General features: G+C 39.8%; 1 protein-coding gene across 4 annotated transcripts in view; it reads left to right on the top strand.

Moving 5' to 3' along the window:
* Positions 1 to 21,543, top strand: part of PALM2AKAP2 (PALM2 and AKAP2 fusion) — a 298,140-nt gene that overhangs the window by 144,971 nt on the left and 131,626 nt on the right. The gene's annotated exons all lie outside the window — the stretch shown is intronic.

Here is a 21,543-nt window from a genome sequence, read left to right as displayed (position 1 = left end):
TGCTGGAACTCAGTCAAGACTTTCAAAAAGTTTGCATAGTTTTGTTTTGTAGTAACTTTTCAGTTTGCAGTGTCAGAAACAAAATCCATCACCCATTTCTGCTTATTGGTGGTACCAAAAGTGGACCTTAATTATTCTTTCTAGAAAATGTATGAATGATGATTTTGCCTTATATAAATCTTCCAGATTACAGTATTGTATGCGTACTTCATCTCCCCAAATTACAGTAGAAATTAACTTGACATGAAAAAGATGCAGCTGTCACACCAACTGAAATGGAGTCACTGATCTAATTCCTTGCCTTTCAGTAACTCTGCCAATGTTTATACATGAAGTTTTCCTGCAGAACTCCAGTAGATGAGAGATACTGCTTTCTGTTTCCTTAGGATATAAACGAACTTCTCTCTCTGTTCCTGCTGGATTCGGTGACGAAATTCTTACTTCTGGCAGGGCCAGAGTTTTACTTTGTAATTCATAGGGAAGTGTAATTTCTCATAGAGTGTACCTCCAGTGCACCTAATAATGACAGGTGGTGGGTCTGATCCTGCCCTGCTTACCCAGGTAAAACTCCTGTGGAAGCCCACAGGAGTTTTGGCAGAGCAGCTGTTCTGGGAGATGATCCTGCAGCCACAAGGCTAATACTTTCAAAAACTGCTGGTGGTTTTGGATGCTTCCATTTCTGTTGTGGGACACTTCAAAGAGGCCTGGTTTCCGGTAATTTTATTTTCATCTGCTCTCTTGAAAATCAGGCCTGTTAAAAACAGCTCAAGGGAAAAATGTGAAAAAAAGAGAAGACATCCAAAATCAGTAGATGTTTCACTGTTTCTTGATCCTTTGATTCTTCTAACTACAATGAAAAGGCAGACAGCTTTTTCTTGGTGACATGCCTGATTCTCATCTCACACTGGTTTTGCTTCAGTACAGCTTCACTCACCCTAGTGGAGTCAGTCTGGATTTATAGCTACAGAAGTGAGATTAAAAACATCAGGATTTAAATTTTCTAATAGTGTTTAAAAGTGCTGAAGATTATTTTGATGTGTCTTTGAAACTGTCAGGCTTTTAAATCAATAACAGCAACTGAAAAAAAAAAAGAAAGAAAAAAAAAGAAAGAAAGAAAACAACAAAAAGCCTCTTTTCATTCAGAGATGATTCCCATATTTCTGTTCTTTCTTGGATGGTGCTTTTACTGCATTAATTGTTAGTTCAGAACATGTGATTAAACAAAGTTCTCGCTCTGTACTCTTTTCTTTCTGTGCCAGTAGAAAAGACACTTGTTCACAGTATTGGTAATGTGAAGCACACTGAAAGCAAACAGGCAAAAAAAGATGCAAAAGGTAGATTTTTCTGTTAGATCACTCAACCATCACTACAGAGTTGGTCAGTGTAACTTCTCACCACTGCCCAGGGGACAGAAAACAAACCAAGCAAGCAGAGAGTAGGAAAAGACAGCCACATCTACATGACACCTGCAGAAATTTTGGTGGCCACCCTATCTGTTGCAGTGGCCAGATTAAATAGGCTTCTACACACTCCCTCTGCCTCCCCTGGGGGCTTTTGGATGGGAGAAGGACCAAACTCACCTATAGAAGCTCACCACATCATTTCTTGACTCAAGCTTACGTGGTTAAGTTTTATCAAAGAGAGGAACAGCCACAGAGCCCCATGTTGCAGCAACAGGTCTGGTGGCTGTTTATTGGAAACTAGCAACCTCTGTTTTGGCTTTTGTTGTTGTTGTTGTTGGACTGTGTGTTATTTTTAATTTTTCTCCCAGAAACACAAAGCATTTACAAATCTCAGTATTTCTGAAAATGAGAACTTGAGTTTTCAACCACAGGGTGGCCTGGGGCAGCTGTCTCTGGGCACATTTAGAACCCCAAAGCATTGCAACATGGAGGGTAAAGCCCTTTCTGTCTCACCTCTATCACAGGTATACCACAGGAATGCCACAGGAGCCAGGTGTACTTTGCAATAGTTCTCTCACTCTAGGGCTTGTTGACGTCATCAGTAACACCTCATGCAAATCTTCCAGCCTTCTGCTCCTGGCCTGGCTGGTCATCTCGTTGCTTACCACCCTTTCCTCTCTGGGTGTGATGCCACCTTCACGGCCACCTTGGATTCTCAGTGTCTTCCCAGCTTGATCTTTTTCCCTCTGATGTTTCTTTGCCCTGTGGACATTTTTTTCCAAAGCCTTATGCTTGTGAAATTTGGGGTGTCATCTTTATCCTAACCCACACTGTCCATGCATCTCTTCAGCCACATGCTCCCTTGTCAGATGACCTTCTGGTTCAGCACAGACTCAGCATTTTGGGGATGACTCCCACAGCAGCCAGCTATGGGAGATGCTTGCTGAGGCTGGAACCAGCACATGTCAGAGAGCATCCGAGGCACAGCATGGTGGGGAGATGGTGGCATGCAAGAGTCCAGAAGTGGCCCTTTAGTGGTTAGAAGTAGAGCACAAGCCTTAAACTTAAGATCTGCCAAATACCTACTGCTCAGTAATTGTAGCTAACATTGAGTGCCTAGGAAGGCCAGTGTTTTTAGCACATTCATACGATCTCCATGGTTAACAGAGCCCAATAGATACAGAAAAGCTAAAGGTTTGTCTGCATAAGGTTTGTCTTTTCAGGTCAAAGACAGTTCCACATCTGAAGTCAGGAAAAATGAGAAACAGGAACAAGTCAATCTGAACTCAGAGGGTCTACATGGGCTGAAACATGCTTACTCCAATCATCCACCTCCACAAGGGCAGCAGTCATGCCTGAACATCAGCTTGCCCCTTCTAGCCATTATACTGCAGCCAAGATACAGGGAACTCCAGATGCATCATCCTAGGATGATGAATGTAAGCTGGTTTTCCAGGGCTGCTTTGGGCTTTGAAGAGGTCAGTTTTCCTTTCAGCCTCAGGTAGGAAGCTGCCTGTGGAAATCCATGCACAATCAGGCACAAAGGAAGAGGTCCACTCTGTGGTCAGGGGAGAGATTTTTGTAAGAATCATTGCAGGAAGGGTTTTTTTTTATTGTTGTAAGCAAATTCCCTGTTTAATTTAAGCCATCACACATAGATTTTCAGTTTCAACATGCGAGGATACAAAGTAGAGTCAGAAACTGGTTCAGTGACAGCTTTTTGCCACAACAAACTGCTCGCCTTAACTTTTGTAAGAAGAAAAAAAAAATTTAAAAAAAAAAAAAAAGAAAGAAAAAGAAAAAAAATATAGAACAAGAAACCAAACCTCTTTTCAGTGTATCTTGTGTATCTTTTCCCAGACTGGGAAAAAAGCAACCTATTAAACTTTTTTATATTTTGTATTTTCTAAGTTTCTACAAACCCACTTTCGTGTTGTCCCTTGTTTGCATTCAGGGACTGTTTCTTTTGCAAACCACTGCATTTTACTGCCTTTTTTCTTTCTTTTTCAGTTTTTGTGTTTATTTGTTTGTTTTTTTTTTAAACAGAAGAAAAGTACAAATCAAAAACCCACAGCATTATGATCAGTGGCTAGGCAATCTCTTTCAACTACAAGAATATCAATACAGAAAGAAAAGAATTACAGGGTTGTTTTCTTTTTTTTTTTTTTTAATTTCCTGTGGCTGATGTACTGTATGGTATTATGTTTACAGAACTCCTCTGGTCTGCCTTTGTGATGTTAACTAAATGAATGACAAAGTAGGTATGATGTGCCATTTGACAGTTTGCCTTAGCACTCCTGGGTTTCCTTCTTTTTGTATCTTTCTTTTCTTCTCTTTTCTTTTTTTTTTTTTTTTCCCTAAAAAAGTGCAGGCTGTATTCCAAAGCTGTATAAACACAACATTATCTTTCAATCCCCAGCAAGAGAAGTGTGCACAAGCCCTTCTCTATGAAGCATACCTCTACCAGTGCAATAGAAGACCTCAGCCCTGCAAACAACACCACATGCACCTAATTCTGCTGTGTGTAGACCTATTTCAGTTAACAGGGCTATTCACAGGAGTATTATATGTAGGTGTCTGCAAGATCAGGGCATGAACGATTACCACAGGGTGTAGTTTGAGTGTTATTTGTGTACCTATACCAATTTTATGCACTGCTGAGTTTGCCTGGGGTCGTGTAATCCTAGAGGCTAACTCTGAGCATTGCTACTTCTGCTGAGAAAAACACAAAGCAAAATGGTGCTTAGCATATGGTAGGATCAGGTCCTGAGTAAGCATTGCTACTCTGGCAGTGTTATCCATGTCTAAGTTCAAGTGGGACCTCCCTGACAGCTATTATGTTAGTACCCTGCCATTGTGCCTAAGTTCACTACTGATACTTCATGAATAAAACTATAAACATACAACAAATGAATCAGAGCAGAAAGACAGCATGTAGAGTTGCTAGAGATGTGAAAGGTGTTCTACCTTTTGACTTAGTCTGACATCCAAAAGGCATACTTGGAAAGTAAGTGGGGATATAATAGAAAATGTAGTATTTTACATTTCTGTATTTTTTTAAGGAATAGATATTTTTGTAACAAGATACAAACCCTAATTGGGAATTGAGTTGCTGAGTATCATCTTTCCCATAACATTGAACCTTTGAACTTTTTCATATGTTTATGACAATGCCCAACTTCTTGGGAACCTTTGTAGATTTAACCACAACTTTTTTTCTGGGAAGCAGGATCACAACACTTTTTAAAGAGTAAAATTAGAAGAGTAGAATACAGTATACCTGCTATGAACACAGCTAGTTAGCTAGATTTATTTCACAGAAAAAAAGGTGGACCTATGCTTTCTATAGCTAGACAAGCTTCTTTCTCTAGAAAGCCAACATGGTAGGCAATAGATACCTACTTTAAGTATAGAGGTATGGCTAAATAGGAGAACTATATATTATTTTTTTCACTTTGTCATACTTTATCTAGCATTAGATTTCAAAACAGAAGAGATGGTGCCACTGGAAAGAGTAGAGCAAACTCATTTAAACAAAATAGAGGATCTTCCCACAGACTGACACATGTTGTATTTATTTTTTCTAAACTCACTTTGTTTCAACCAGTTATCTATGTCTATTAGAAAGATTAGGATTTGCTCAGATTATGTTCCATGAGCCTTCTGGGCAGCAAGAATAAACTTTATTTCTGAGCTACTCAGAAGTCACAGGCTATGACAATATCCAACAAAAATGTGGACTGTAATATTTGTATGTAAAAGTTGTATAAAATGGCTGAATTTATTAAGTTTAGAATATAAATGGAGTGTTATCTGGTCCAAAGAGAATATAAATCCAACTTGTAATATAAACTTATAATAATAACTTAGCTTGTAAATAGTGACAAGGGTGCATGAAATTCTTTGAAATATCCCACTTGTATTTAAAATCAAAATATTATAAAACTGATCCTTTTTCCTCATGGGTTCAAAGAGTCTTGCAAAATCTATGGCGTTTTCCTCTGTTGATTCCACTTCAAAAGACAAAGAATAGGCCACTTCTCTTCAGGGCAAATTTGTGGAAAAAAATCTGAGACCCTCCCTCCAGTATGCAAAAACTTCTCCTGTTTTGAGGAGGTTTGCTGTTACTGTGTTGCAAAGCTTTTTTGAACTGTTTCCCAAATTCTTCTCCAAGGAAGCTTTAGGTGATTGTTTTAAGAATTAATCTACTTCATAAATTGGGGGGAAAAAAAGAAAATATTACCCCTCAATTAATTTTTTAAAAGTTAGTTAAGTAAGTCGAGTCCACCAGTTTGGGTATATTTGTACATTTTTAACTCGCATTGGTATGTTAGTGATTCATACCTGAATTTAGTCCTTGCATTCAGTAGGTCGCTAAGACCTCAAGACTTGGCCATGAGCATAAAATTAAGCATCCAAGAAGCCCTTTTCAGTTTAATGAAATGACTCAGACAAATTCAATTTAAGCACACACAGAAATTTGGTCTGGTCTTTAAACGATGTGCTGCAAGGAAGGCAACTTCAGCTGTTCCTTCTCATTCCTTTAATTAGATGGATTTTTTTATTGGTGTTGCAAAACTGGTGCACTTTTCTGCAGAGAAAGGTTTAGAGCGTGGTCTGCTTGCTGTGTTTGAAAGTAAAAGAAACACCCTCCAGGAAATTCCCAGTGCCTGAAGAGGGTGGGGTAAATTTGTTACCTGCACACAAACATGACACAAAAGAGGCAGTGTTAAGTTTTTTCTTCCAAATTTTTCCCTCTGCACACCTCTGCTCCAGACTCTGCCTGTCTTCTCTGTTCTTGCTCTCATCCTGGACACCATTGCTCAGCTGCTCTTTTTTTTTCCTTCTCTCTCTACTTCCATTTCTATGGTAGAGGGAAGAAAAGAGAGACTGCAGTTAAAAGCATCACCACAGGCCTGTTGACATGAGTCCCAAGTAAAAAGAAATTACAGTATCCTGTCCACAGTGTTTGAACATCCTCCTTAAGTTTCCTAGGTTCAGATTTGGTTCTAGAGGAGCATTCTCCCTAGATACTCATCTGGCAATACTCATCTTAGTAGATATTCAGCTGGCATCCCATGGGTTGCACAAACAGGGGGTTTCACTCAAATTTACTGTTTAGGCAAATCTGCTGTCTTTCTTCCCACTCCCATGGGAATGTCCTAAACCCCCTAAGCCTATATGAGCTACATATGCTCAAGTGCATAAAATGTCCGTATCCAGAAGCCACTTACAGAAGCAAAAGACAAGCCACCCTCTAATTGTCAGGTTGCAATTGGCAGGGTATAGGAGCCAGGAGAAAACATGAACTTCCCCACAGACTGATTCAGTATACAAAGGCATTCCTGGTAAAATTAGCTGCCAAGAAGTTACTGGTATCCCTCCAAGATAACGTGCTAGTTGGAGGGAGGTAAACTCGAAAAATAAAGAAGGTGTTGTGCAATGTATGAAGTCGCAACTGGAGGAAATGCTTAAGCTCTGCTAACCTTAAGCACTTCCTTTAAGAGTAACACATAAGTAAGCACTGTACCAGTTAGAGGTAGCCTTGAGGGTATGTTAAGACCAGCCCATGGTTAAGGTGCTTGATTGATGATGGGCTCAAATTTTGTTCCTGTTATTTTGCATGTATGGATGTAGGTACTGCTTAGGGGCATTTACAGGAGATAAATGCATTTGGAAGTTCTTTGCTTTTCCAGTGGCCACTGAATCTGAGTGCAGCAAAGGAAATCAAAATCAGGATGAAGGCAAAGAACACATTTCTGGACTTATCCTGCCCCTCCTGACTATGTTCATTCCATAGACAAGGAATGACTCTTTATAGGGGTTCAAGAAAATGTTGTGTAAAATGCAGCTTTTATGGTGAATGTAGGTTGTGGTTGAGATGTTTTTTAAGCTTTAGTCTCCCACTTTCTTTGTGAGCTAATGTAAATAAAATCCCATTTTGTGGGGGAAAAACTGCTGTGCTAACACTGGATTAGAATTGCTGGGGATAGCTGCTGTACTTTGTAACCTGAAGTGTACTTTTTTGACTGTTATGTTTTTTTTTTCTTCAGATTGAAACAAACAAACAAAAAAGAGTACAAAAAAAAATAAAATAAAAAACCAAGAACACTGCCAGCAACAGCCATGCTGTAACTGTGGCTTCTCTCTCTTTTTTTTTTTCTCTGTACAATACTACTAGTAAATAAATCTGCCTTTTCACTGCGCCTACTTCTGAGTCTTTTTACTGTTTCTCTCTAACCACCACTCTTCAAGATGCTCTGTGATCTCAAGGACGTGCCACACTGGAGCTGCCTCTCTCTCTGAAAAAAAAAAAATATGAAGTACTAACTGCACATTTGGTGGTGTTGTGGTTTTTGGTTGTTTGTTAGTGTTTTTTTTTCCCCTATTCCTCCTCTGCTGTGCCATGCTGTTCTGAATGTTATTTTAATTAGATGCTTCAATACATATTAACTCAATCTACCTGTAACTGTCTCATTTCTCTTTTCCTTCTCATATGATTCTTTGCCAAGCACATTACTCTAGGATTACATGGCCTCTTTTCGAGTTTACAGAAGATAAAGGATTGGTTGGGTCAGCAAGGCAGCATGTCCCAGGTCAAGTTATTCCATATGGCTTATGTAATTCATCAGAAATAATCACTAAATAATTTTAAGAACCGACAAAATAAATAGTGTGCCCTATTTTTCCAGGGCTTATTACAGATAGTGTCCTCCATATTTCATGCTGGAAGAAGCTTGCCATAGCTTGACTTGTAGGCAAAAAAAATATGTTATGTTTACCTACGCTTATAACAGTAATAGGGTAGTTAATGTAGCCAGGCATCATAAGCCTGGTTCTCAGGAATTTAAAAAACTCAGTCATTTAAGAAACTGACCACAAACTTCCCACTGCTAAGTACCTTCCCTCTGCTCCTTTCGCCCAGTAGCAATACAGATAAATATATGCACAACACATATGCAGCTGAGCTTCTGAAGTAGGGTACTTTATAACCTCATCGGAGGGGAAATGGCCATGTGCTCTGCTTTGCTGCTTTTTACTGTAGTTCTCAGAGTTTTGCAGTAAGTGGGGATTCAAGCTCTTTTTTTCCCTTACTTGTATGTGAGTGACAAAAAGTTAATTTTGTCTGTCCTGGAAGACTGTGAATACCTGAAAGACTGGTGTGTTACTATCATCAAATTCATAAGGTGTGTTAACATGGCAAAATGAAGGATTATGACTCTGAGTTAGCAAAAGTGTCTTTGTGAAGACTATGAAATGACGAAGGTATTACTATGTGTGGCTAATTTAGTGCTTGGACACTTGGATGTGACAGGTACATATTCCACTTGCTGGTGCATGCCATGGCCTGTGACATACTCTTATTTTCATTCCACCTCATTTAATCATACAGCCATGAGAAGGTTTTCAGTTGGAAACTCCTCCAATGCACAAAACTGAGTCATCCATGACAACACCATGACCAGACTAGACAATTTTTGTATCATTGTTGTTACTGAACTTTCAGAAACAAAACGCTTTCATGCATTTCTCCTTTTTAAATCTAGGGGGGGAAATGTGATTTTTTTTTTTTTCCCTACCATCATAGTGTGTAGGTAGAAGGAAAATGCTTAGCAGCTGGTGAGATAGTGTGGCACTCCCCTGAAATACTTCTGAAGTGGTGCCCTGGAGGTCAATGTCTTTAACAGAGTAAGGGCATATTCAGCATGGGCAACACCAGCCCTCTCAGGTTTTTGGTCTTTATCTTAATAGTTCTGTGTCCTTTTGATAACAAAAGGAAGATAGGTGCTCACTCTGAAAGTTCATCCCAGAGTGTTTCTGTAGTTTTTTGCAGGGTAGAAGTGAAAAAGCTCATTTTCAGTCAGCCCTTTATTTTCTCACAGGGCCCTTGCAACCTGGCCTTGATGCTTGAAAACTCATACCAACTCAGCAACACTTTTTGCTTCTCACTACAGTACTTTTGAGTTTACAGGAATAAACCTTTAAGACTGCTAACTGTAGGAATGAACAATAACATAGAGACAAGAAATCAATAACAATTTTTGCTGTCCCAATACATCTATTTGTATTCCCCCTCCACTGCAAAAGGTCTGCCCAGATGTCTGTTGCACTCTGCACAGTCATATATGAATCCTCTCTAGCTGCTCATGGGAGAAACACAGGCTACTCTCTACACTCCCTACAGGAGTTTATAAAATCACAGAGTATGGCACAGATGTGCAAACTGTGACCCACATTTACCCATGATAGAAAATCTACCTGCTTCATTGTCACTAGTGTTACCAGTAACTACATTCTCAGATGAGACAAGGAAGGAGGCACTTACTGTAACAGACTTGGAGAAGTGAACTTTCCAGCATATAATCAAAAAAAAGAATAAAGAGAATAATCAGCTGGCAGTAAGAGAGAGTGGTTCACTCCAAATCAGGGTTGGCGAGGAGCTGTGTTGCTGCACATATACAGACCTGCAAACCTGTGACTCAGTTGCCTCAGAAAGAAGGGAATTGGTTCCTGTCTTTCATACACAGCAGCTCCTCCCAATATAAGTAAGCAAGCCCTCTGGACTCACTGAGCACTAATAAAGGTGCTAGTCCAGGTCCTGGGAAACATCATTTCCAATTGCTGCTGCCCTGCATGGCATGACCTCACAAAAAGTCACTCATCTGCAGATCTGCAAAGGTATGTAGAGATATTATCCCCTTGTTTTAGACTGGAGGTGTAGGTACTAAAATACCTTTGTAGGTCCAAGATTTTTCATAAGCTTTATGCCTGTAATTTAGGACAATTAGCACTACCTTGCCTCATGGGGCCATGGGGCCTCATGGGATGTGTCTGTTAGTGTCTGTTACAAGACTGCAGGAATTTGGGGCATGCTCTGAGTACACAGCATCACAAAATACTTCCTTGCTGTTACAGTTTTTGGAGAGGTTACCCTTGTAACTGCCCTGACAAACCAGAAAAAAGTAGGCTATATAGCAATCAAAACCAGCAATTCACAACAATCTGACTTTTGCTGAGAATGATGGGTTTGCCAAGAATTAGGAGGTAGAAAGGGTAGCAGAAACATGTTTGCTGCTTGTAGGTGGGAGAACAAATGGAGAAGAATAGGCAAAGGGAGAAAAGGAGGCAAATGCAAAAATGGGTCAGTTTCTCAGATCTGACAAATCAGTTCAGCATCCTTTCTAAGTATTTCCATAGTGTGTAATGCATCACTGGCTATAGATTCCCTCTGGCTATACATGAGTCTGCTCCAGCACTGGCAGCAATATGGCAGCTTCTGGGGACAGGAGGGAATTGGTTGAGCTAATTAGCTCTGCTGAGAAAGAGGCTATTTATTCACATGAGCCTAACCCCATGCTAAAAAGGCTGTACTGCCCTTTACTACATGTAGTTACTTTTAGACAGCATTGCATTGTGGTTTGTAAGCATCCTGTGGCTTAAAATGAAAGATAAGGTTCAGTACCAGCAGAAAGTCATCGTCATTGTATTTTACATAGCTCAAGTTAAAGCAAATTAGATGACTTAATCCTAACAATTTTGTGAACAGATTGTTATGATGCTTAGGGTTTTTTACGTGGTAAGAGGTTTCTTCCGGACACACTAAGTTATTGACACATCTTTATCACTGGAGCAATAGAGAAAAGGAGACTCAGGGGTGACCTTATTGCTTTCTACAGCTACCTTAAGGGAGGTTGTAGACAGGCAGAGGTTGGTCTCTTCTCCTAGGCAACCAGCACCAGAACAAGAGGACACAGTCTCAAGCTGTGCCAGGGGAGGTTAGGAAGAAGTTCTATACAGAGAGAGTGATTGCCCATTGGAATGGGCTGCCTGAGGAGGTGGTGGAGTCACCATCACTGGAGGTGTTCAGGAGGAGACTTGATAGAGTCCTTGGTTCCATGGTTTAGTTGATTAGGTGGTGTTGGATGATAGGTTGGACATGATGATCTTGAAGGTCTCTTCTAACCTGGTTTGTTCTTACTAGAACCCAATAGGTGTTCATTGACAAATTGGTGGCGAGTCAGAATAAATGCTTCCTTCTACTGACCAGCTTAAACAATGTTATACTGTTAGGTATGGCTAAGTTACCAGGGAGATGGGGTAAAGTCATCTACCTGTTAAATTCCACATGCAGTTGGACACTAAGAACAGGGATGACATCTGGAAATTGTCCACAGATACTATTTGAGTCTGGAACTTTTTTTGTTGCCAAAACTGGAGGTTGTCAGAGGATTAGTAAATTGGAAGAGTTAACTAAGTGAGATAGTTTCTACTTATACCATCCTGGGAAGAGAATAGTCCTATAACCTGAGACAAGTAATTAACCTTTTTGCTCCTACGCTTTGTGCTGCAAATATAATGCTCTTTGGGGTCTTTTTTGAATCTGCAGCTCATGGAGTCAAACAATTTGGGGAGAGACAGCCACAAATTTAAGAGACAAGAAGAAAAACAGTAGTTTCTGCGCTTCTTGACTAAGAATGAAATCTGAAAAATACTTGCTCTAGCTGTATGTGCAAGCCCTACACAGCTGTGATACTCTGTGTCTCATTTTCTGTGGTATTTAAGACACACACAGACACTATTCTGAAGCACTGTTGAATATAATCAGGAAATTATAAGGCGGCACACGGTGAAGCTACTGAGAGACCACACTATTGATTTTCTTAACTTATTTTATATATCAGGATTTAGAATTTACAGAGATGGAAATACTGTGATTAATTGTGTGATTTACCAATTTGTCTTCACAATGTGCTAAACAATTCCCAAAACCCGAATAAATTGAGGACCTACCAGGTAGGCTGTAGCCTTCCTATCTCCATTTTCCATTTTCTCTACTCATTACAACTCCTGCAAAGAAAACATCAGGGGTGAAAAGCTGTAGACAGAATTCAGAGAATTTAAAAGGTGTCATTGAAAGTGGAAATAAAAGGAAAGCAAGTCTTTTCTCCCATCCAGCATCAAGAACTGTCTTACTTTAATCCATAGAGCAAAAGGGATTAAATCCAGTCTGATATCAAAGGACAACTTTCACAGCTTAACAGCTGCAAATATTGCAAGCAGGACCACCAGGCCCCCAGGAAAACAATCTACATCTGCTTTCAGGATCAGGGCATCATCCCCACAACCAGCCTGTCGAACTCAGAGTGCCTGTGTTGGAAGTCAGTCATAGCAGGCATTTGCTACAATGCACTATAAAGAAAAAGTCTTAAAATTAGTTTGAAAACCCCTCACTGATGCAGTAACGTTTTTTAGGCATCAGCAAGATTGTAGACTATAAATAGTTACAGAAAGAGAAAATCAGGGAGGGGAGCACAGTGTCTTATTCAAATACCAAAGAAAACACACTCAGTTTACTCTGAAGAAGTGTGCTACTTGTCACCAGCAGCACAGGAGAAGCAATTGTTTTGTCTCTTGTAAGGAAAATCTGGCCCATAAGCAAGATCTTTTCTTCAGGAAGGGCTCTTCTGCTGGCATGGCATAACTTCAAAAAGCAAATCCTCTTTACAGCAGAAGAGCCAAGCAGAGGTCAAGGTTCCAGTATGCGTCCACTATTAGCTGCTGTATAAGCACTTGACTCCTCCAGTTTTTAGCCACTATTAACCACTATTAGCCAATATAAAAGCACTTGGCTTCTCCAGAAGTTCCAGCCTTAATTTTGCTTACCTGTTCAGCCATTGTCAACTATGTACAATTTTATTTTTTTGTAATAGCCACAAGAGTTTATGAAGAAGCTAATTTATTGATTTCCCCCCCCACAATAATAAGTGGTTTGGTTAGTGAATTATGGTCATACAGGTTGCTGAAAGCCATGTTGTTCAACTAGGGGGGTGGGTGGGAAATGTCCAATGAAAACAAGATTATTTCCAGAGATAAGATGTGTAAAAGTTGGAATAAAACATAACCTAGTCTACTAGGCATGACATTTGCCCTAAAAGAACCAGTCATGGTGATACAGGTTAGAATAGAATAGAATGGAATAGAACAGAACAGAACAGAACAGAACAGAACAGAACAGAACAGAACAGAACAGAACAGAACCAGGTTGGAAGAGACCTTCAAGATCAACCCATCATCCAACACCACCTAATCAACTAAACCATGCAACCAAGCACCCCATCAAGTCTCCTCCTGAACACCTCCAATGATGGTGACTCCACCACCTCCCCGGGCAGCCCATTCCAATGGGCAATCACTCTCTCTTTGTAGAATTTATTTCTAACATCCAGTCTGAATCTCCCCTGGCTCAGCTTGAGACTGTGTCCTCTTGTTCTGGTGCTGGTTTCTGGAAGCCACATTGTTCAACTAGAAGGGGGAAAGTTGCCCGATGAAAAAAAATATTATTTCCAGAGATCAGGTGTGTAAAAGTTGTGATAAAACATAGCCTAGTCTACTAGGCATGGCATTTGCCCTAAAAGAACCAACTAGTCATGTGCCTGAATTTAATGACTAGTGAACTTCACTTCCATGGATCTACTTGTATCATCCCCTTTCATTAAACTCTTCTTCATAAAGCCTCAAATAACTGGGGAGAACAGAACAGTTCTCCAGATGATCCATCCTACAAAAGCAAACACTGGGTTTTGAGAACATTAAATAGTAGAAAGCAGAAAGTGAGGTAATAATGAAATGCAGTTAAGTTTGAAATTAGCTGATCTGTTTTTACCTGTAGTGGTGAAAATCTTCCTTTCTGTGTAGCTAACAGCTTTTCTTCCAAGACCTCTGTTTTGCAGAGATACCTTCCCTGGCCTTCCACTGCTAGTGGGCTTAGAAGCCAATCATGTATAGTCCCTACGGAGCAGAGGCATCTGGCATGGTGCTGAGCAAGGAAGGGAAGGAGGCAAAAATTATTGTTGCATGATCTTCCACCTGAAGGAGGCTGGGAACACTGTCAGTGTTAAAGCAGAATAGTTAGTACTGTTTTGATTTGCTGGTGAAAATAAACAAACAAAAGAAGAACAGGGAATTCTACCAAGCTGAACCAAACTGAAACTTTTTGAACTGACCAGTTAAAAAACAAACTTGTTGTTTTTTCAAAAACTGGAAGTTTCAATGCCAGCTGGAGGCATTTAAAACAAACAAAAAAACCCCAACAACAACAGCAAAAAAAACCAAACCACAGCCAAAATAAAACATGACATCCCACCGATATATCATTTGCAATACATTAAGATATTGCTTTGACATTACCAGAACATTCTCTTGAACTTTTTCTGTCAAACATTATTATTACTGAAATTCAGTGTGATTTCATTCTCTCAGAGCTCATTTCTATTACAGAAACTTTGCTGTGCAGATTCTAGGGGAACATTTACATGGCTCCAGCCAGCACGGCATTTCTGTCTGAAGCCTGGAGGGATGACACTATAATTTCAAGTCAAGTGTACGTAGTAATGAAGGGCTAGCCATGGGTGACAGACCCACAGCGGTACATTGTCAATACCGGATGATGCTACTTTCTCTGATGATTGTGGCCAGCTCTTTGGTTTTCCCCTCCCTCCTGCCTGCTACCTCTTTCCCTTCAACCATACACATATTCTCACAATACTCCTTGGAGTACTGTTGTACTGCAGTCTCTGGGTGGATGTCTCTGAAACAGAGAGCACTCTGATCCAGTTGGTGCTGCCACCACAAAGGAAGACTCTGGTTTAACATCCATTGCCATGCATATGAAGACTATCACACCTTTAACAGATGCTAAACCTTCCCGACAAACAAAGAACTGATGGGTAGCAATTCCTATTACTGGACTCATCCTCTCCTGGACACAAATCACTCTTCCAGTGCCACCTATGCATCATGAAAAGCCTAGGCAATGTCAGTCTCTAGCAAAAAGGACTTCAAGCCAGATGTAATGTCTGATCCCAAAACAAACCTTTCCTTTCTCACTTCTATTGCATACAGTAAGAAAAAATAAATTGAGTAGAAAAGGCTGAGGCAGGAATACAAGATGCTTGTGCAAAAAGTATCTTAGTTTTAAAATGTCTTGCAGATCCTTTAGCCCTCCAGAGACCTCTCTAGAGGTGAAAAACAGAGAGACATTCTCCAGAGAGAACGCAGCCTTAAAGCCAGAAAGTTCTCCCATGTGGTCACTGCTAAGAGCCACCTATCTCTGCATCTTTTACTCAAGTCACCTAAGATCTCTCCTTCAACAGTGCTGCCTATTTTTTCTTTAGATTCGGACACTGTTCTCCTCATGACAGCAATGTGAATATCAACATTTATATTAATAGGAACTATTTCCAGTAGGTAGTAAAGCAGTTCTCGTGGCTTCTGCCTGTTTCAGTATGAGTTAACACTGAATATGATGGGGTTACCAAGAGAGTTGCTAGCACTGTTCAGTTAATTTTGTCCATAAGGAGAAATCATCTCTTGAATATAATCTATGTGGTTTGGTAGAGGCAAGCTGGCGGTCTCTGACCCTGTAAACACATGATGTTGTGTAAGTGCCGATACCGCTGTGAGATAATTCAAGGCCTGTGTGTTGATTACCTATATGAAGAGCACATGTTAGAAAATTGCCCCTGACACTGTCAGAAAATAGGATTCCCTCACTATTGAAGCAAAGTGGCACCAGTACTCCCTAGCAGGCTGTAAGGTAGTGACTTTTTGTTTGTTTGTTTTAGTTCAACACACTTAAATTCCAATCCTGGTTCTCACGCTAAGACTCAATAAAGACAGACAAGTGTCTGGTTGGGCAAGGCATGGCAGGCATCCTTCACCTCATCTGAGCTGAAAGCAAGTCAAAGTAGAAATCAGACCTATGAATGAAGGGAGTCCTGCAAGAGGAGAAAAGGGGCAATATTTGTATATATTTTTTTGCAGTCTGCATCAGAGAAGCATCAAACTACACAATGAATTGCAGGAGGACCAAAAAGTGATTCCTCATGGCACCGATGCTGAACATGGGGTCTGGGCTCTAGCTTGCTTAGGGAGACCTCATGCCGTTTACAAATCAGGGTCTTTCATTTCTGAGAGACATCATCTAGTTTGTCATATATGAAAAGTCAACAGGCAAAATTAAACTTGGAAAGCACATTGGATAGCCTGCTTTGGATCATTTTTTTGGTTTGTACTGCAGCCTGTTGCAAGCCTTCCCTAGGTCAGAACTACCACAGCACAAACACAGGCATGCTCTCCCTTTAATTCAGAGTAGAGAGGAGCATGGGCCATGAGACAAGCCAATCCCACATTTCAGGGATAAGCAAAGCACAGGCTGTGCACAATGGTAAGAGACAGACATATGATATAGAGCTGGATCTAGGTCAGAAAACGGGTAAGCCAGCAGCTGTGGTTTGATGCGGATCCACCAGTGTCATTTGTGCAGGGCAGTGCTGTACAGAGCATTATATGCGCATCATACCCACTATTGACCAGACCTGTAGACAAAGATGAAATGCCTCAATGTTATTGTCTTCAGACACAAAACATCCAAACCTGATCTAGACAAATTCCCAGACCTGAAGGTAAAAGGTCAGCTTCAGCCAGGATAAAAATTATAGCATTCAGGTCTCCAGACATGAACTTCCCTCCCATTTGGTATTTAGGTTTAAAAATAATCTTTCTGTGGAAAATCATTGCTGTGGCTGGATCAGTTTTGTCTTGAAGGCTTCAATCAGTCTCAAAGATTGCATTGGCTTTATCCAGGACTCAGAACTGGCCTGAGCTTTACCACAGACCTCATAGTAATGAACAGCTTTATACTTGCAGACTTAAGACTTGTGTGTAAGCCTCTGTGTGTCTGTGTCCGTGTTCATGTACACACAGGCAACTTCCCCCTCTCCTAACACAACAAATACAGGCTTGAGTTTATTGGAGGGGGAAATATTAGTTCTAAGCAGTCTGTCCTTTTCTCAGTATTTGCCTTTGGGTTTCTCAAATTTATCTAATGTCAAGCTCACTGAGACAGGAGCCACATTCTTTTTTTTGGCACTATACCATGAGTGTTCCAGAATGTATCAAGAATAGGGCAAAAGTGGAAAAATTCTGACTTCTCATCTCAAAAATCTGCCCTCAGACCCTACATCTGACAAAATCTGGTTAATTTTCAGCTTTGCAGTACTACCCTCTCTGGAAGCAGCAGCTGGAGTCCTGGCTCCACTGCAATCAATGGGAGTCTTGTTTCTGATTTCTTAGGACCAGGGTGCACAATGAATCAGTGTATATAAGTCTTTGCAGGCCAGGATCCTAAAGAATTTACATGGAAGGATGTACTACTTTATATAAGCCATAAATATAAATCAGTATATTAGTATTACAAATGCCTGCTTTTATGCAGGGACATTAAATTTAAAAGAAAAGCCTATCCTGCTGCTAGAAAGTCCTGAATATGCTATAAAGCTTCCCAATGTAAAAAAGCATTTATAAATCTATGAATACAGTCAATGCAGTGTATCCCTCTCCCCGAGTAAAGAGGTATGAGAGTTCAGTCTGGACATCATATGTTTATGAAAAATGTATTTTAAAAGAAACTTCCAGCACTGCCATGAGGAATGGTCTAGTGAAGGTATGCAGAAAACTTTACTTGGCATATGTTTATTTACACAGACTGTAGCCTATGTGACTCTTTTGCAGTGACATCTGTACATGTCCAGCTTTGAGATGAACAAGCTCAAATTCCAAAGCTTTTGAAGAGGCACATTGCCCAAAGAAAAGTTAGGATCGCATCTGGCTTGGTTCTTATTACCAGCAAAACTGTGTGGTTAAGTACAAGTTGTTCTTTTTTTAGAGTTCCTCTTTGCATTTGTGTTTGAATCCATATTGTCTTTTGTGCAGCGCTGTGAAGTAATGTATCAGTAACATAGAAGGCAACACAGCCTGCAAAGTATACGGATTTGAAGCTAAACAAGATTAACATCTAACAAGATGGATGTGGAATCAGGTGGTGATCTATTAGACATAGTAGGGCTGCTGGTAGAAGTGGACTTGAGAGGTTATGGGATAAACAAAAACATCAGAATTGCTACCAGAAACTGTTTAATCAAAAACTAACAGTATTGTGAAAGTGACCACAATCTAGATACAATGCATGGTTCCAGGAGACTGTGAATTTTGTTTTCAGATAAAGTAATAAACTCACGGAGGTTACAGGAGTTTACAAGCCTTGGCAGCTGACAGTGTAAAGTTAGACCTCCCTCAAGAATTATAACTAGTTTAATAGAAGCTTAATACAGCTAATAGCAAAGTGATAGCATCTTGCATTGCAGCACGTGTGCCTTGTGCAACTGACTTGGCACATTTGATTTTACTAAAGTACAACCTAAGTATTTGTGGAATACTCCTAATTATTTCCACACAGTAAGTGAATAATTGAATGGAAGCGGTACAATTAAAGTATAAAAGAAGCTATGAGCTATATTTAATGTGTATTTTTAGACAGGGCAAAGTTATTATTTAAGTTTAAGGTAGATGGCTTCTCACCAAAAGTCTTAATGCCTTGTGACCTTTGTGTGGAAATAGGAGTCAGAATACTTTAAAATGCAAGCCAAATTACTCCTGAATATTTATACTAAAATAATTGATGTTCTAAAGTTTTTATTAGAATCAGAAGAAAGATGAACTGAATATAATTCCTGTGGTCCTACAATATAGTTTTTTAGTAAAAAACTCCTAAGAAAGCAAAAAATTAGCTTCATTTCACCTCCATGAAAGACCAAAAGAGTGGCAGGACAGCATATAATGATAGCAGATACCTGTCTCCAGAGACAACCATACTAGGGCATCATGTCTGGGTTGTGCTGGGATTAGTGCTTGAAATTCTGCTGTCTCCTGCAGAGGCTGGTTATGGTGTGTTTGTGGAAAAAAACCTAGTAGCTATACCAAATAAAACTCATCCTTGTAATGTTGGCAGTTTTAAGTTCCCCAACCCAGTGCCTGCATAGAGCAGTGCTAATAACATTTTCACCCACCCTCAGACTCTGCCATATCTGAGCGCTTCAAAGTCTTTGATGTAGTGAAATTTCACAGTGTTCCATTAACTCAGAGAAGTGCCATCATTCTTGTATGAAAAATGAGGAACTGAGGTGAAAGAAAATGAAGTTGCTCCCTACAATGTGGGAGCCCAACCAGTTCCTCAGAAGCAAGTATTTTCTGATGCTGATGTGACTCTTCACTGTTACTATGTGTGCACTTTTTTATCTGCATGAGGGACAATCATAAACAGAAAGCCTACCAGTTCCTAAGAAGCAAATATTTTCTGATGCTGATGTGACTCTTCACTGTTACAGTGCATGCACTTTTTTATCTGCATGGAGGACAATCATGAACGGAAAAGCTACCAGGCAGGTAACTGCTTCTTAGCTGCAGGGACTTCTGTTAAAGATCTGTACACTCATATGGTGCTTTTGTGTCAAGAGAGGGAGTAATTATGGACCCAAAACCTCCTGTATGTACAATAACATCCCATCAGCTAAAATTCTGCCTAGCAATGACCTAGCAACCATAGCGAGGAAAGCATCTGCTGTCCTGTAAGTGTGCATTGCTGGCACTGGGAGCTGTTAGGTAGAGAGGCAAGATCTTTATTTTATAGATCAGGCTGTTTTGCAGTGTGTGCTTTGCACACAGCCAAAGAAAGATTACCTGGGTGGTAATCTTACCTTCCAGGATGGAAAGAAAATGCCATGGCATTGCATAGTAGAAGTGTGACTGTTCCCTTTTAAGAGTCATCTTTTACTGTTCCTTGTACAAGTTACATTCTGACAATGTTTTTGGATGGAAAAGAAAACACAAGATCACAAATGTTGTGTCTTCTCTTTTTCTTTACTTTTTAAATTTTGTGCAACTTTCTGTTAACTTGGTCTTAACTAATGCACAGTTTTCCAGGGAGGGTTACCCAAGTCACCAATTTCAGAAGGAGCACCATGACAGAGGCAGGCAGGGCAAGGAAAGATGTCTTAAACTACAGTAACTGGAGATATCATTACACAGTAGCAAATGCAAACTAATGTATCATTTTACCAGGAGAAGATCTACCTGTTTATTTTATAGCCCAGATAAATAACAAATTACAAACCAGGAACCATTTGACAAACATTGATATGTTAAAAAGGAAAAGGTGAGCAGAATTCCAGTTGAAGGTGAGTGGAGACTATTTGGTATCCCTTTAATCTCCCTGAGCTGTTTCTCAGATTCCCCCATGGCTGAAGGCACCAAGATAAAAGGGAAAAGCAGAAATAGTGAAATGCTAGAGTCAAACACTAATTGTCTAAATGTTTATTTAGCAAATGCATACAAATGTTTATTTAAAGAATGTATATACTTCCTAAAATAATTCTAAGAATTGGGCAGCCAGCAGTGACTCTTGTAGAAACCAAAAAAAAAACAGACCTAGCTCAGATTCAGTGAACAAAGATTCATATCCTATTCCACTGAACAAGCCTCTGCTTGTGTCTCTCTCTGTGTATTTTCATTATGTATTTACAAAGCCTTAGGCCACCCAGTGTCTCTCAACTGTATTTGCATTATGCAGGAAACATCTCTGCTTATAAAGTCTATCAGTTATTAAAGTGCAGGCTTCAGGGTAACACTAAAAATTTCATATGAGCATCACTGTTTTCCAAGTTAAAGAAAAAAAAAACTCTGCCTGATTTCAACTCTTCACCCCTTTTTGCTAAACACATGGAAGCAAATTCAACCCTGATTCAGATGTGAACATCTCATTGACTTCAGTGGCCATTCAGCTTAGCTATGTCAAAGCTGAATTAGGCCTTGAGTCTCAAACTGTCTTGTCTGCTCTTGCCATCTGTCTTTCCTTAGCTAACCTAATTCCTTATTAAATAGGGTGTCTACAATGAATGTGAACCTATTTTGCTGATCCTTTCTCTGCAACAAACATTGCTAGAGGCTAAAATTCCTGAAAGTTATGACTACTTTGACTGCCTCTACTTCTGCATATTATGTGAGGCTCTTTTAGGGTGGCCTAAATTTCAGACTGTGAATGTTTAAAATTCTGAGCATTCAATCTCTTTGCAGACATATCTTAAATATTCAAAATTACTAAGTTGTTTAACAAATCATAACTTGCCAGTGTTTTAATGTCTAACCTCCTCAGAGGTTTCTGAATTGCTACTGCTAACCATAGTAGTTCACATACCATGTAGATGCTGATGGTTTTACACAGAACAAAAATAAGAAAAGAAAAAAA

This window comes from Dryobates pubescens, chromosome Z (genome assembly GCF_014839835.1).
Source record: "Dryobates pubescens isolate bDryPub1 chromosome Z, bDryPub1.pri, whole genome shotgun sequence".
In the NCBI taxonomy this organism is placed as follows: domain Eukaryota; kingdom Metazoa; phylum Chordata; class Aves; order Piciformes; family Picidae; genus Dryobates; species Dryobates pubescens.
Note: the sequence above shows the minus strand (reverse complement) of the source record. Positions and strands in the feature narration are given on the sequence as shown.